We start from the raw sequence: 16,387 nt of genomic DNA on the forward strand, positions 1-16,387 counted from the left end.
TTAGAACTCAGGTCTTTCTGACTCCCAGGACTGTACTGTTTTAACTAGCCCATGCAGGGAATGTCTATCAATTCTGTTGTATTTTACTTATTCATTCATTCAATTGTATTTATTGAGCGCTTACTGTGTGCAGAGCACTGTAATAAGTGCTTGGGGAGTACACGTTGGCAACATATAGAGACAGTCCCTAACCAACAACGGGCTCACAGTCTAGAAGGGGGAGACAAACAACAAAACAACGCATGTGGACAGGTATCATGTCATCAGAACAAATAGAATTAAAGCTAATTGCACATCATTTACAAAATAAATAGAATAGTAAATATGTACAAGTAAAATAGAGTAATAAATCTGTACAAACATATATACAGGTGCTGTGGGGAGGGGAAGGAGGTAGGGAGGGGGGATAGGGAGGAGGAGAGGAAAGAGGGGGCTCAGTCTGGGAAGGCCTCTTGGAGGAGGTGAAATCTCAGTAGGGCTTTGAAGGGAGGAAGAGAGCTAGCTTGGTGGATGTGTGGAGGGAGGGCATTCCAGGCCAGGGGGAGGTCACGGGTTGACAGCAGGGCAGGCGAGAATGAAGTACAGTGAGGAGGTTAGCGGCAGAGGAGCGGAGGGTGCGGGCTGGGCTGGAGAAAGAGAGAGGGGAGGTGAGGTAGGAGGGGGCAAGGTGATGGACAGCCTTGAAGCCGAGAGGGAGGAATTTTTGTTTGATGCATAGGTTGACAGGCAAGTGCCTACTATAGTTCTCTATACACAGTAAGTGCTCAATAAATACCATTGATAGATTGATCGGTCACTTAAAACTTGGATAGAGGAAGAAAAATCATACTACTTAGAGTTTTCCATTCATGGACAATACTTCTTCATTCACAGCCATCCTTCCTACTTGTGTATGATCACTTTGTCTACCCTGCTTATGGTTACCCTTTAGTCTTTTCCCTTTCCTCTTGCTCACAGTATTGAAAAATAATGTTTGTTTGCTTGGTTCCACCATTAGATTGCAAACCCCTTAAAGGCTGGGACTATGTCTTTCCTTTCTGTTGTACCATCCAAATGTATAGACCAGTGTTCTGCACACCACTAGAGCTCAATAAATATGACTGATGAATCGACTGGATAAAAGCAGCGTGGCTAGAGAAGCAGCATGGCTCAGTGGAAAGAGCCCAGGCTTTGGAGTCAGAAGTCATGGGTTCAAATCCCTGCTCTGCCATTTGTCAGCTGTGTGACTTTGGGCAACTCACTGAACTTCTCTGGGCCTCAGTTACCACATCTGTAAAATGGGGATTAAGACCATGAGCCCCACGTGGGACAACCTGATCAACTTGTAACCTCCTCAGCACTTAGAACAGTGATTTGCACATAGTAAGCACTTAATAAATGCCATTATTATTATTATTATTCAGTCTACTGTCCTCGGTTTCTCTGGCTCCTTCAGGAGCCATATTACACACAATATAATGTATCATCTTTGAGTGTAGAGTACTTCGCCTCCTGAGGGGCTTAAGCAGAAGTGTATTTGTAATACGAAGATGGGAAATGCTCCATATGAATAAAAGAGCCAACACTACAGATGGAGACGGGCAACTGACTTGAAGAGGGTCTGGCATCCTTCAGAGCACTGTATGGGGGCAAGGGATCCTCTGCAATCTCCAAGCTTCTCCTGCCTCTCTGCTCCTCTGGTTTCCCCTCTCCAGGAGGATTGAGAGGGACAGGAGAGAGGTGCTTCCCCAGGGAGAGAGTGAAGGACACCCCCTGGCCTGGAATGCCCTCCCTCCCGACATCCGCCAAGCTAGCTCTCTTCCTCTCTTCAAGGCCCTACTGAGAGCTCACCTCCTCCAGGAGGCCTTCCCAGACTGAGCCCCTTCCTTCCTCTCCCCATCCTCCCCCTCTCCATCCCACCCGCCTTACCTCCTTCCTTTCCCCACAGCAACTGTATATATGTATATATGTTTGTACATATTTATTACTCTATTTATTTTACTTGTACATATCTATTCTATTTATTTTATTTTGTTAGTATGTTTGGTTTTGTTCTCTGTCTCCCCCTTTTAGACTGTGAGCCCACTGTTGGGTAGGGACTGTCTCTATATGTTGCCAACTTGTACTTCCCAAGCGCTTAGTACAGTGCTCTGCACACAGTAAGTGCTCAATAAATACGATTGATTGATTGTACGTATTTATTACTCTATTATTTTACTTGTACATATTTATTCTATTTATTTCATTTTGTTAGTATGTTTGGTTTTGTTCTCTGTCTCCCCCTTTTAGACTGTGAGCCCACTGTTGGGTAGGGACTGTCTCTATATGTTGCCAACTTGTACTTCCCAAGGGCTTAGTACAGTGCTCTGCACACAGTAAGTGCTCAATAAATACGATTGATTGATTGTACGTATTTATTACTCTATTTTACTTGTACATATTTATTCTATTTATTTTATTCTGTTAATATGTTTTGTTTTGTTCTCTGTCTCCGCCTTCTAGACTGTGAGCCCACTGTTGGGTAGGGACCGTCTCTATATGTTGCCAGCTTGTACTTCCCAAGCGCTTAGTACAGTGCTCTGCACACAGTAAGCGCTCAATAAATACGATTGAATGAATGAAGGACACCCTCCCGGCCCTGTTGTGGCCCAGGGATTGCCCGCTCTTCACCTGAGGGGCCTGAACGCCCCCGTCACTTGTGCAGAATGGAGAGGGGCAGCCAGTCCCTGGGCGAAGGGAGCATCTGGGCCGGTGGGTAGCCTGGGAGAGCAACTGAGGATGGGCACACACCTGTTGTCCAAGGAGCTGTTACCCGCATTATACTAGTTTGTTTTCCTCCTGGGCACAAGGGGCAAAGCTCCATCCACCCATGGAGTGCTGAAACAATGCAGCCTGCAGCAACAGCAGGTCAGCCTGGCACTCTCCCACTTGCTCCTGCTCAGCATCGAACTCTTCAACTCTGGTGACCTTCGCTGACCCGGGCTGTTGGGGCGAGGGTTCTAATCTCAGCTCTGCCACTTGTGTGCTGTGTGACTTTGGGCAAGTCACTTCACTTCTCTGGGCCTCAGTTCCCTCATCTGTAAAATGAGATTTGAGCCTGGGAGCCCCATGTGGGACAGGGACTGTGTCCAACCTGATTTGTATGTATCCACCCCAGAACTTAATACAGTGCCTGGTACACAGTAAGCGCTTAACATATACCACAATTATTATTGTTACTACTTCATTCAATCAGTGGTATTTATTGAGCACTTAGCGTGTGCGGAGTGCTGTATTAAGCATTTGGGATTCTCCTCTACTCCTCCCCATCCCTCCTGCCCTACCTCCTTCCCCTCCCCACAGCACTTGTATATACGTTTGTACAGATTTATTACTCTATTTATTTTACTTGTGCATATTTACTATTCTATTTATTTTGTTAATGATGTACATCTAGCTTTACTTCTATTTATTCTGATGACTTGACACCTGTCCGCATGTTTTGTTTTGTTGTCTGTCTCCCCCTTCTAGCCTGTGAGCCCGTTGTTGGGTAGGGACCGTCTCTATATGTTGCCAACTTGTACTTCCCAAGCGCTTAGTACAGTGCTCTGCACACAGTAAGCGCTTAATAAATACAACTGAATGAATGAACAATACAACAGGGACATTCCCTGCCCACAATGAACTTAGAGTCTATGTCCATTTAACGCTGCAATGCACTCTCCCAAGTGATTAGTACAATGTTTTGCATAAAGTAAGCGCTCAATAAATATGATTGATGGACTGTGGGATCTCTGTGCCTATGCCACAGTGCTCAGCAAGGGCAGTATGAGAGGAGAAGGCTACTGGGCCAGCTGCCAGCCCATCCATGCCTACTGCCTCCTCTCCCAATGCAGGACAAAGCTGGGGTTCATCTGGGCTTCCTCTTTGGCTCTTGCCCAGCCCATGGCCTGAAGGACCATTGGTGAGAAGCACCCACAGGAGAGTGCCCAAAGGGGCACTGCCTTCAGGCTGTGCACCATCCCGGTGAGCGAAAAACAACATGGCCTAGTGGATAGAGCCCAGGCCTGGGAGTGAGAAGGTCATGGGTTCTCATCCCGGCTCCACCACTTGTCTGCTGTATGACCTTGGGTAAGTCACTTCACTTCTCTGGGCCTCAGTACCCTCATCTGTAACATGGGGACTGAGACTGTGAGCCTCACATGGGACCGTGACTGTGTCCAACCTTGTTTACTTGTACCCAGCCCATCGCTTAGTATGGTGCCTGGCACATAGTGAGTGTTTAAAAAATACCACAAAAAAGCCACCCTGAAACCCTATATCCATGTAAAGCTGGACCAGGGGAGGAAGGATTGAGGAGAGACCAGGAAGGATGGAGGAGAGGAGAGGAGGGATGAGGAAGAACTGAGAAGGAGGGAGGAAGAGGAAAAGGAGGAAGGGAAAACTCAGACAACACCAGCGTCCTGCCTTTGTCTTTCTCTTTTCCTTCTCTTTCCCCACCTTCTTTTTCAATCTTCCGTCCTCTCCCCATATTATCTTCCTCCAGTTCCCACCTCAAATCTGCCTCCTTCCAGGAGGGAGATGAGAAAAGACAGAAAAATCACAGCCCTTTTATTTCTTAGGTTCAAAGCTCCTTCTCTCCCTGCTCTGTTGCAGTCAGAGAATGGTGGTGACCCGCTAGAAGTTTCCTGAACCCTGACCTTGCCTGTCAGAAGATTCATTTCTGAGGTGCACCAGCCCCCGGCCCCCAACCCCCCAGAGAGGAATCAACCAATTAGTCGGATTCATTGAGTGCTTACAGTGTGCAGAGCACTTTACTAAGCGCTTGGGAGAATACAATATAACAATATAACGGATATATTCCCTGCCCAAAACAAGTTTACAGTCTAGAGGACATTTTGCTGAGGGCATGATTTTAGTGATGCTTTTCTGGAGTTGACCTCTCCAATATCTCAGCCATCCCTAGCAACAGCTTTCACTCCCCTGGACTCCCAAATATGTAATAATAATAATAATAATAGCAATGGTATTTGTTAAGTGCTTAGTATATGCCAGGCACTGTTCTAAGCACTGGGATAGATGCAATATAATTGGGTTGTACACAGTCCCTGCCCCACACAAGGTTCACAGTCTTAATCCCCATTTTACAGATGAGGGAACTGATGCACAGATCAGTGAGATGACTTACCCAAGGTCACACAGCAGATATATGGCAGAGTCAGAATTAGAACCCAGTACCTTCCGACTCCTAGGCCCATGCTCTATCCACTAGGCCATTATTTCTGCCTATATATGCAGTCTGCCCAAGGAAAGACACTATATTGGCACAGTTAAAAATGAATTCCCACCTCTCCCAAGTCCCCACGGAGCCCAAAACTCGTCTCCCCAAGAGAGCCTGGTAGAATTCCTCTGAAGGCAGACTTCCGCCCTTTCAAAAGGAGACTGTCCTCTTTATTATTGCTTCCTTTGCTGCCTCTTTACAGTTCTATTAGTGGCCTTGCCTTTCTTCAGGAGCACTTAGGGCATCATTAGAGAATGACCGGGACTCAGGACTTCTAGCATGGTCATTTTTTATTTTCAGTAATATGTTGAACATATAATTGCGTCTGGTTTATGCCCAGTAGTCGCAACTTTGGTTATGATAAAACCATTAAAGTACATTCAACAGCTTAAAATGAATCTGAGTGAGACTCAAAAGGCACAAATTGACCCCAAAGTGTAAAGAGCATGGGCTTTGGAGTCAGAGGTCGTGGGTTCAAATCCCGGCTCCAATTGTCAGCTGTGTGACTTTGGGCACATCACTTAACTTCTCTGTGCCTCTGTTACACAGCAAACAAATGGACAAGCCACTTAACTTCTCTGTGCCTCTGTTACCTCATCTGTGAAATGGGGACTAATACTGTGAGCCCCAGTTGGGACAACCTGATTACTTTGTGACTAACCCAGCACTTACAACAGTGCTTGGCACATAGTAAGCACTTAATAAATACCATAAAAAAATGGAAACCCAGAAGCATGAACCATAAAGCCTTCCATTTCCACAAAATTAGCAGCCTGCATGTTGCTTTGCCAGAAACTAAAACCTTAAATTACCTAAACCTAAAGAATAGTATTCATTCATTCAGTCTATCATATTTGTTTGTTTCCAGAGCTAAAGTTAAAACTGAATTCTATTTCTCCTGTCAAATTTCCATTACTCATTGTAATTTTCTTGCTCCATTAATTTTCATCTTGTAAAGCCCTCCCTAAATATCACCCTATGTGAGCTTAGTCAAAGGGGTTCAAAAAAAGTCAACATTCATTTGAAAGGAGCAGAAAGGGATAGATTTGGACAGCCCCAGAATATCATTCAACAGCTTTCTGTCAAGTGGCTCAAATGACTGCCTACATGCTATCTCAGCTCCTCTCAAAACTTGTCTGCGAAGTTGGCAGAGGAACTGAAACACAGGATCATATTCTCCCCATTGGGCCAACCAGCTTGTATTTTCCAGTGAAATGGGGAAGCTCTCTCTAAACTACAGAAAGTGCCAGCAGCGGTGACTGCAGAAGATTTCAGCTAAGCCTCTTTAAATGTGATGCAATTTGAGGCTCTCTGGGTAGCAGAGCAGTGGTAAAGTGTCAAGTGATTACTTACAGTTGGCACACAGTGCTTTGCACATAGTAAGTGCTTAACAAATATCATTATTATTATCATCATCAGGGTTGTATCTGGGGGTCACAGCCATAAGTGGAGCATATGCATTATGGGGAGGAGATACTCTTCTTGTTGGTACAATGCAAGACTAATACTAATTTGATCAGAACCATCCCAAATCCACATTTTCTTAGACTCAAACGTGCACAGGGAATATGTCTACGAACTCTGAAATGTTGTGCTCTCCCAAGCACTTAGTACAGTGCAGAGCAAGTACTTGATAAATATCACTACTACTACAAAGAAGTAGTTGCTCTATGGCAGCTGCGGAGCTGTTAGAGGTGCAGAACAAGAGCAGAGGAATCTGAAATACTTTCCACTAATTAGATGAACTTGCTGATTATTGTTATTGTGGTTCTTGTTAAGCACTTACTGTGTGCCAAGCACTGTTCTAAGTGCTGGGGTAGATACAAGTTAATCTGGCTGGATGCAGTCCCTGTCCAACAAAGGGCTCAAACTCTTAATCCCCATTTTACAGATGAGTTAACTGAGGCTCAGAGAAGTGAAGTAACTTGCCCAAGGACACACAGCAGACATGTGGCAGAGCTGGAATTAGAACCCAGGTCCTTCTGACTTCCAGGGCCAGGCTCTAGCCACTAAACCAGGCTGCTCCTCCACACTGCTGATCAATCGTATTTATGCTGATGTTATGCCTCTGTCTCCAGTTTTCACAATCTATAAATACTCTTTCTCTGCTTCCCTCATTGGACTGTATGTTGATTGAAGGCAGAGAACATATGTCTTGATATATCATAATCTCCCAAGTGCTTCTTTTCGTGCCCGGTACTAAGTACTCCTTCCCGCAAACATTTATTTGAATTGCAGATCCTGATTTGCCTCATGCAGATTTAGGATAAAACCAGACCTTAATGAAAACCTATACTGTGATATTATTGTGTTTGCACAGTCCAAGTGAAATGAAAACTGAACAGTTGTCTTCAGGTTAGACCCATCCAACCAAGCTTCCCACCTGCAGAAAGAGAGAGAGAGAGAAAGAAAGAGAGAGTGCACACATGGTAGGAGTGGTGACAGGAAAGAAAGGGAAGCATGGAACTGGGAAAAGAGAGAAGGGAGGGCATGGATGGGCAAGGAATAGAATCTCTCTAGCTCAGTTAATGAGGGTGTGAAACATCCAGAACAGACATCTATCTTTCCTTTCAGTTTAGTGTCTTTTTTGCTAGACCATACAATCCCAAGCTTCTGTGACATGAAATTTCTTAATTAATGCATTCTACCCTCTATTGGTCCCTTTGGAGTACTTTTAAAAAATTAGGAAGGAAATATTGATGAGTAAGAAAACTTTAACACTGGGAAAATGCACAAAACAGAATATTTACCATAATGATTATTTTCTGTAGGCATTGGTTTGAATTTTAGAAGCCAGCCACATTGTTAAAGCAATGAACCAATAGAGATGTATCTTAAGGAGTGCAGAAAGACTGACTGGAAATTAAGTTGAGTTGGGAACTTCCATCATCATTAGGTTTAACTGAAACAGCGTGTTTCTGAAACCTTAGAAATGCTAGGGAAAACTTGTAGTCTCACAGAAAATGGAATATCTGCGTTTAACTGAAATGAAATAACATGTGAATATTTACAGCCCCTTTGGCAGTTTCAGACAAGTGATTCAAAGCTAATAAACCCATCATCTGCAAATTCATTACCATTTCAGTTTCAAAGGAAACAATTCATAATGAGACTGCAGATAAGCAGAGAACCCAGTTTGAGTGATGGTGGGGAGAGCGGGATGAAGTGGGTGGGGGGGGGGAGAAATGGGGGGGCGGGGAGAGATGGGGGTGGGGTGGGGCCAGGGATTGGTCATTTTAAGTTTCTACCAGAGATAACTATTTCCAAATATTGGAAGCAATTTTCACAGCTCAAAATTCAAACTATGTTCTGATTTGCTGCAAAACTAAGGGAATAAACAAATCTGAATACAGATGAGCTTGTGGGACGTATATTTTGCAAAGAAGTAATTTAAATGCAGTTCTCAAGGAGAACTTTTCAATTCTTCCTCAACTCTCCACTCTGAGAATTCATGAACCAATTCTTTCTCTTTTCTTCTTTTCTATCCGACACATAGTCGCCTTACCTCTAGTGCAGTGCTCTGTTTCTTCTCAGTTTCAAACAATATCTCTAGAGAGCTAGCTCCTATGCCCATTCTTAAACTCACTCCTTTTTTTAATGGTATTTGTTAAGCACTCACAAACATTGTACTAAGCACTGGGGTAGATACAAGTTAATCAGGTTGGATACAGTCCCTGTTCCACATGGAGCTCACAGTCTGTATAGGCAGGATTAATAGCTAGTGAATCCCAATTTTTTCAGTTGAGAAAACTAAGGCACAGAGAAGTGAAGTGACTTGTACAAGGTCAAAAACATCTGTCATGTGGCAGAGCTGGGGTTAGAACCCATGTTTTCTGACTCCCAAGCCTGTGCTCTTCCTACTAGGCTTTATTGAGTGCTTGCTACATGCAGAGAACTGTACTAAACACTTGGGAGAGTACAATATAACAGAGTTAGACATGTTCTCTGGCCATAATTGTAATTTTAGTAGGAGGATATAAAAAGTGAAGCAAAGCCTTAGGTGGGTCAAAGCCTGGGCCTGATCCGATTATGTTGCATCTACCTCAGTGCTTAGGAAAGTATTGGCCCCCAGTAAGTGTTTAAGAAATGCACAACTGAAAAAGCGAGAGGAATGAGTTGGGTGGCTAAGAGGAAAAGACTGCGCTGATTGCTTTGCCCCATGTTCTGGCACAGTGAAAATCTTCCTGGCCAGAACCAGTCAGATAATCCAACCAAGGCTGGCTTCAGACATTTGGCCACTCTGAAGTGGGGAAAAGGTCCACCTCCCATCACAAATGATGTAATTTTCCTGCACTACATGGACAAGCAGTATCTCATAATAGCATCCAGTAGAAGGAAGAAGAAATAGTAATAATTTGGTATTTACTAAGCATTTACTATTCTCTCAGGGTTGCACCTGGAGAGTTTCCAATACTCTACAATTCTCAGTTACTGGAGGGAGAGTCAAGTAGAGGCATACCCATTTCATTCCTAGCTTGGCCAGTGACTAGTGAGTGGAAGGCAATCAGCTAGAAGTCAAGACCCCCTTGTGTTGGGCAGCAGTGGCATGGAAGAGAGTCGAGGGCAGAAACTCAAGTTTACTGTGTGGAAGGAGGCAATGGTAAACCACTTCCATATTTTTACCATGAAAACTCTATGGATACATTCATTCAATCATATTTATTGAGCACTTACTGTGTGCAGAGCACTGTACTAAGCGTTTGCCAAAACAATTGCAGGTGGAGATGGGGTGTTCTGAGAGAGATGTGTCCATGGTATCACTATGGCTCAGAGACAGCTCGGCAGCAAGACAAGCACTTAGTATGTACCCAGCACAGTGCTTTGCACATAGTAAGTGCTTAAATTCCATTATTATTATTATTATTATTATTACTAAGCACTGAGGTAGATGCAATATAAGCAGGTTGGACATGGTCTCAATCCCGCATTGGGCTCACAGTTTAATGGGGAGGGAGAACAGGTATCTAATCCCCATTTTTACAGATGAGGAAACTGAAGCACAGTAGTTGCCCTAGGTCATGCAGCAGGCAAATGGATTAGAACCCAGGTCTCCTCCCTCCCATCAGGCACACACTGTGTGTATTCAAATCCCTGAATCCGAAAGTCTGGACACCTGCCCCATTTCAGCTGAGGAACATCTTACCTCTTCCCCCCTGCTCCAAAGTTGCTGTTTTCCCCCACTTCAGGTCCCTGGAAACAGAAGCCCCATTTTCAACTCAGTCTGAGTGCTTTTAAATGTTTAATCACCTCAGGCCACACCCCAAACCCCATGCCAATTGTATCCTGAGGTACTTGCCTCATTCACTGTCTGAAGCCGGGCCTGACTCCAACTTGACACCCACTCCAACACAGCTCATACTCCATTGCCTTATTTGGCCCATTCTAATCAAGTAATCAGTGATATTTATTGAGCACTTACTGTGCAGAACACTGTACTCAGCACTTGAAAGAGTATAATAGAGTTGATAGACACAAATCCTGTTTGCAAGGAGCTTTTCACATCACAAGTGCTCTGCACATAGTAAGCGCTCAATAAATACAATTGAATGAATGAATGAATCCTCAACCACTTGCTGGTTCTGCTATAACCCGCCTCTGTCTTGAACCAGTTTAGCTCCTTTTGTGTTTATCCTTGTTCTTGTCTTTTATATTTTTGTTCATCTTTCCCTATGTGTAAGTTCATCTCTAGACTGTAAACTCACTATGGCCAGGAAATCTTTCTGCTAATTTTGTTGTTTTGAACTCTCCCAACTGCTTAGTATGGTGTCTGGCACATAATAGCACTCTGTAAATTTGATTGATCGAATGTCATCAACTCCTGCCCTGCCTGCCTCATTCTTAGATTGAGAACCCCCTTGGGGCCAGAGACCCTGTCTATATCTCAGCTGTGTAGTTCCTTCCCAATGCTTAGTACACTGTTCTGCAGAGTAAGTGTTCAATAAATATCACTGAGCACATAGAAAGTGCTTAGCAAATACTATTGCCACTCCTAGTACCTCTCTTAATCTTATGAATGGCCAGACCTCTGTTAATAATAATAATCATGGTATTTGTTAAGTGATTACTATGTGCCAAGCACTGTTGTAAGCACTGGGATAATAATAATAATAATAATAATAATGGCATTTATTAAGCACTCACTACATGCCAAGCACTGTTCTAAGTGCTGGGGAGATACAAGGTGATCAGGTTGTCCCACGGCGGGCTCACAGACTTCATCCCCATTTTACAGATGAGGTAACTGAGGCACAGGGAAGTTAAGTGACTTGCCCAAAGTCACACAGCTGACAAGTGGCAGAGTCGGGATTAGAACCCATGACCTCTGACTCCAGAGCCCGGGATCTTTCCATTGAGCCACACTGCTTCTTGACAGGTCGTCGGGTTGTCCCACGTAGAGCTCACAGTCTTAATCCCCATTTTACAGATGAGGTAACTGAGGCACAGAGAAGTTAAGTAACTTGCCCAAAGTCACACAGCCCTCCCCCAGCTCCACCCTGCAGAAGTGCAGTGAAAGGATTGCTTACCTCAGTGTCACTGAGTTGGGCCCCAATTTCCACAGGTTTTCCCTAGCTGGCCTTCCTCCACAGCTTGGATGCACAGCTCTTGGATTTGGGTATATGGCTACCACAGCTACCCCTACCCACAGCTGATACATCTCCCTTTCTGGTGTCAACACAGATGTGATTAATGGCAGTGCAGGTGTCTCCTGTTAAGGAGAGTCGGTTGACCCTCTGCAGGCCCTGCCTGCTAATCCATTTCACACATTCCTCTTCAAAGTATCCCAGGCCCTTCCCCAGAAATATGTGTACCCTGGCCAGAGATCTCATATATAATCTTGCAACTTGCTCTCTGTTCCAGTTATCCTACTCCAAACACGGTTCAAGCCTAACTTGCTCAGCTTCCTCCAGTGTCTCCTCTTTCAGTTGGCTCGAATGACTCTAGATGAGCAATTCCCTTTCCTTTCCCTCCCCCATTCCATGGGCCCAAACAATTTTATCTGTTGATCACTTATTATGTGCAGAGCCCTGTACTAAGCATTTGAAAGAGTAGAATAGAGCAGAGTTTGTAGTTGATTCCCTGCCCATACAGAGCTTAGTCTTATAGAGCCCCCTTTTTCCTCTCCACCTCCCCATCCCCCCCGCCCTACCTCCTTCCCCTCCCCACAGCAGTTGTACATATATTTGCACAGATTTATTACTGTATTTATTTTACTTGTACAGATTTACTATTCTATTTATTTTGTTAATGATGTACATATAGCTTTAATTCTATTTGATCTGACAATTTTGACACCTGTATATATGTTTTGATTTGTTGTCTGTTTCCCCTTCTAGACTGTGAACCCTTTGTTGGGTAGGGACCGTCTCTACATGTTGCCTACTTGTACTTCCCAAGCGCTTGGTACAGTGCTCTGCATACAGTAAGTGCTCAATAAATATGATTGAATGAATGAATGAATCAAGGGGAGGGTGCTTTATTTTTCTTTGGAACTCAGGTGAAACCAAAACAACAAAGAATAGTTGCACTTCCCTCCTCTCTCTCTCCCCCTACTTTCTTTCTACCCTCTTTCTTCTTCCTTTCACCTACACCCATTTACCATACCACTCTTCTTCTCCATCTCTCGCCCTGAACCTTGACTCTAACCTACCTCTCCCCAATTCCCCTTCTCCCACAGACATGCTTGGTAATTGGAAAAAAAAAAATCAGCTCCCATGTTTGATTCCCAAAGAGACTATGTGTCTCACAGAAAATCTGGATTATCTAACCAGGCCAGAATTCCCTGGCCCATTTTGGTTATCCTTCTGACCTGTCACTGTTTCTGCTGGTGAATATGTTGGTGTCCTTCGTGCTGCTTCTAGTGTTGACTGCCTTTCTGAATCAGGTCACGGTGAAGCATCTGGTAGCCCTGTGTTCCCAGAGCTCCTGCAATTCTTCACACAGTAGCACCCATACTATCTCCATGATTACACTCTGATTACCTTGTATGTATGGCAGTGCTTAGAATAGTGCTTTGCATGTAGAAGTGTTCAATAAATGCCATCATCATTGTCATGCTGGACAGGAGGAGGGGAAGTTGGAGGAGGAGTAGAGATCGCTCATCTTGTTCACCATGTGGAGAAAGCAGCTCTACTGCCAGAAAGGAAAACCTGGCCATATCTGTGGATCCCAGACACACGCAGGCACTACAGGACAGCATATGTGTGCTTAGTTAAGTAAACCATTAAGCATCCAACTGGGACAAGTCTAGTAGGGGCCTGCTGAGACAGTGGAGGCAAAACCTCTAGTTGCATCCTGCATATGTTGAAAAATTGGTCAGAAAATGAGACGTAGTAGAATGTGGATGCTTCATCCCTTGAACTACCAACATCAGACCTACCTAGCACAAAGTAATGCAGAAAGAGGCAATTTTAAATAATAATTCATGGTTATGGTATCTGTTAAGGGCTTTCTAAGGGCAAAAAGCTGGGTTAAATACAATCAGACTCAGTCTCTTTTCCACAAAGGGTCTCAACCTAAGGGAAAGGGAGTACAGGTATTTAATTCCCATTTTACAGAAAAGGAAACTGAGTCACAGCGGAGTTAAGTGACTTGCCCAAGATCACACAACAGTAAGGCTGCACAAGGGGTGGAGTCAGGATTAGAACACAGGTTACCTAACTCCCACTCCTGTGCTCTTGCAACCTGAGTGCACTGTTTCCCAGTTTAGTTTTACGCCATGCTGCTAGTCAAATTAGTCTGGGCAGGTCTTAATCTTAGTCTTAAATACCACTCTGAAGCCCAAACAATCTGTATGGCCACCTACTCACTCTAAATTCATAAGTCCAACACCCCCTTACACCTTGGGTTTTATATACACCGTCTCCAAAATTTGGAAGCTGTAAGTTTAGGAATGTGTCTCCCAACTTGGTTATGTTGTACTCTCCTAAAACTTAATATGATGCTCTGTATGCAGAAAGCACTCAACAAATATGATTGATTGGTTGATTAAACTGAGTTTAAATGGTTATAAAAACATAGACAAAAGAACCATATTCCCCTCCCTCCTGTACAAGTCAAGGACCACTTCCCAATCCTCTCTTCCTATGTTTGCTAATCCAACTTAGTGGATGATGGAACTTTTTTCCCCTTTTCATTCTCAAGGAGAGTTTGAACTGAATCAGGATGACACTCATTGAGTGGAAATTCCAGATCTGTGCCCCACCTTCACTTCCTCATACAATAATCTTGGCGAGAGAGGGAATTCTTTCCCAAGTTGACCATTAATTCAAGTGTTCATGAACTGTGAAATCCTGACTAGGGGAAAGAGGGATTTTCTTCCTCTCTTATGAGCTTTATAAACAAGCTAGACCTTGGCCTGCCCTTTCCTTTTTCTCTTCCTTGCCCTTTCTGAGCAGCCAGCCCCCTCAGAAATTTTCAGAGGCACACTGAGTGTGTTATTATGTGCACACAGTACAGTGAGTAAAATGGAAACTATCATCTGTTCTATTTTCTAGCCGATTTTCCTCTGTGATAGCCTGTAAAAATGGTTATAATGAACTACATTTATCTTCAGTTTCCACAAGTAAATCTGACATTTTAGTCTTTTTAAAATAAAATTAGTAACCTTCCAAGTATAGTTTCTTATCACACTATTCATAAAATATACTGTGGGACTAGAACTTTAATAGAATTGTCCTTTGGTTCATAGACTATGGTGCTGACAGTGAGCTAGAATTGAACTCCATAGACATTAATAATGACTCATAAACCCAAAGGAAGACTGTATAGAAACCTCATATATGTGTACAGTATCATCATTAGTATGGTATTTATTAAGCACTTACTATGTATCAAGCACTGGTCTAGGGTATGGGGTCGATATAAGTCAATCGTATTGGGCACAGTCCCTGTCCTACATGGGGCTTACAGTACATAACCCTTTAAACCTTGCCGTCACTTCAGGGTGTGTGGAAAGCAGTGCAGCAACCATCTCAGTTGCTTGGGAGTGTGTGATAAACCCCACAACAACCCCAAAGAGCATTGAACAAAGGACTGCATCACAATATCAATCTTCATTTTACAGATGAGGTAACAGGCACAGATAAGTGACTTGCACAAGGTCACACAGCAGGCAAATAAAGAGTATCCTGCCTCTACTAGCTTTAGGACTATGACAAAGTAGGGTTTGTCTCTGTCCAGAAAACCGCCTTACTGATACTATTTGATACTGGTGCAATCTGCTTTTTGAGTTTCCTTCATCCCCTAAAACTAAAACATAAAGCCACTTGCCTGCTATGTGACCTTGGGGAAGTCATTTTACTTCTCTGAGTCTGTTTCCTCAACTGTAAAATGGTGATAAAATATTTGTCTCCCAACCCCTTAAACTATGAACCTAACTGGGACAGGAATTGTGCCTGCCCTGATTGCCTTATATCTACCCCAGCACCTAGACAATGCTTGGCACGAAGTAAGCACTTTACAAATACCACTACTACTACCACTAATAATAATAACAATGATAGCATTTATTAAGCACTTACTCTGTGCAAAGCACGGTTCTAAGTGCTGGGGAGGTTACAAGGTGATCAGGTTGTCCCATGGGGGGCTCAGTCTTTAACCTCATTTTACAGATGAGGTAACTGAGGCACAGAGAAGTTAAGTGACTTGCCCAAAGTCACACAGCTGGCACTGTGGGCAGAGAATGTCTCTGTTGCTGAAGTGTATTTCCAAGAGTTTAGTACAGGGCACTGCACACAGTAAGTGCTCAATAAATATGATTGAATGAATGAATGAAAAAGGTTATTAACATTCCTCATTCTAGGTGTTTAAGTCAGGTGTCTTCTCCCTTACAGGAGACTGTAAGCTACTTGAGAGCAGGGAGAGTGCCATTTTAGTTGTATTTATTACAGTACTCTTCATCTAGAAGGCAGAGCATTATAATGCCTATTGATAATACTGACTTCAAATGTAGTTCTGGAAAAGATTTTGCCAGCTGAAACTGCAGTTGTCATCAGTAAGATTCCTATATAGGAAAAGCTACAAAGCTGAAGAGCAGAAATTAAGGTCAATTAGAAGAATAAACAGTATTAAAATGTTCTATGTGATGGATGGATGGATATTTTAAAAGGAGGCAAGCTGGGACAGATGACTCAAGAAAAGACAAATGCT

This window comes from Tachyglossus aculeatus, chromosome 1, assembly GCF_015852505.1.
Source record: "Tachyglossus aculeatus isolate mTacAcu1 chromosome 1, mTacAcu1.pri, whole genome shotgun sequence".
Taxonomy (NCBI): Eukaryota; Metazoa; Chordata; class Mammalia; order Monotremata; family Tachyglossidae; genus Tachyglossus; species Tachyglossus aculeatus.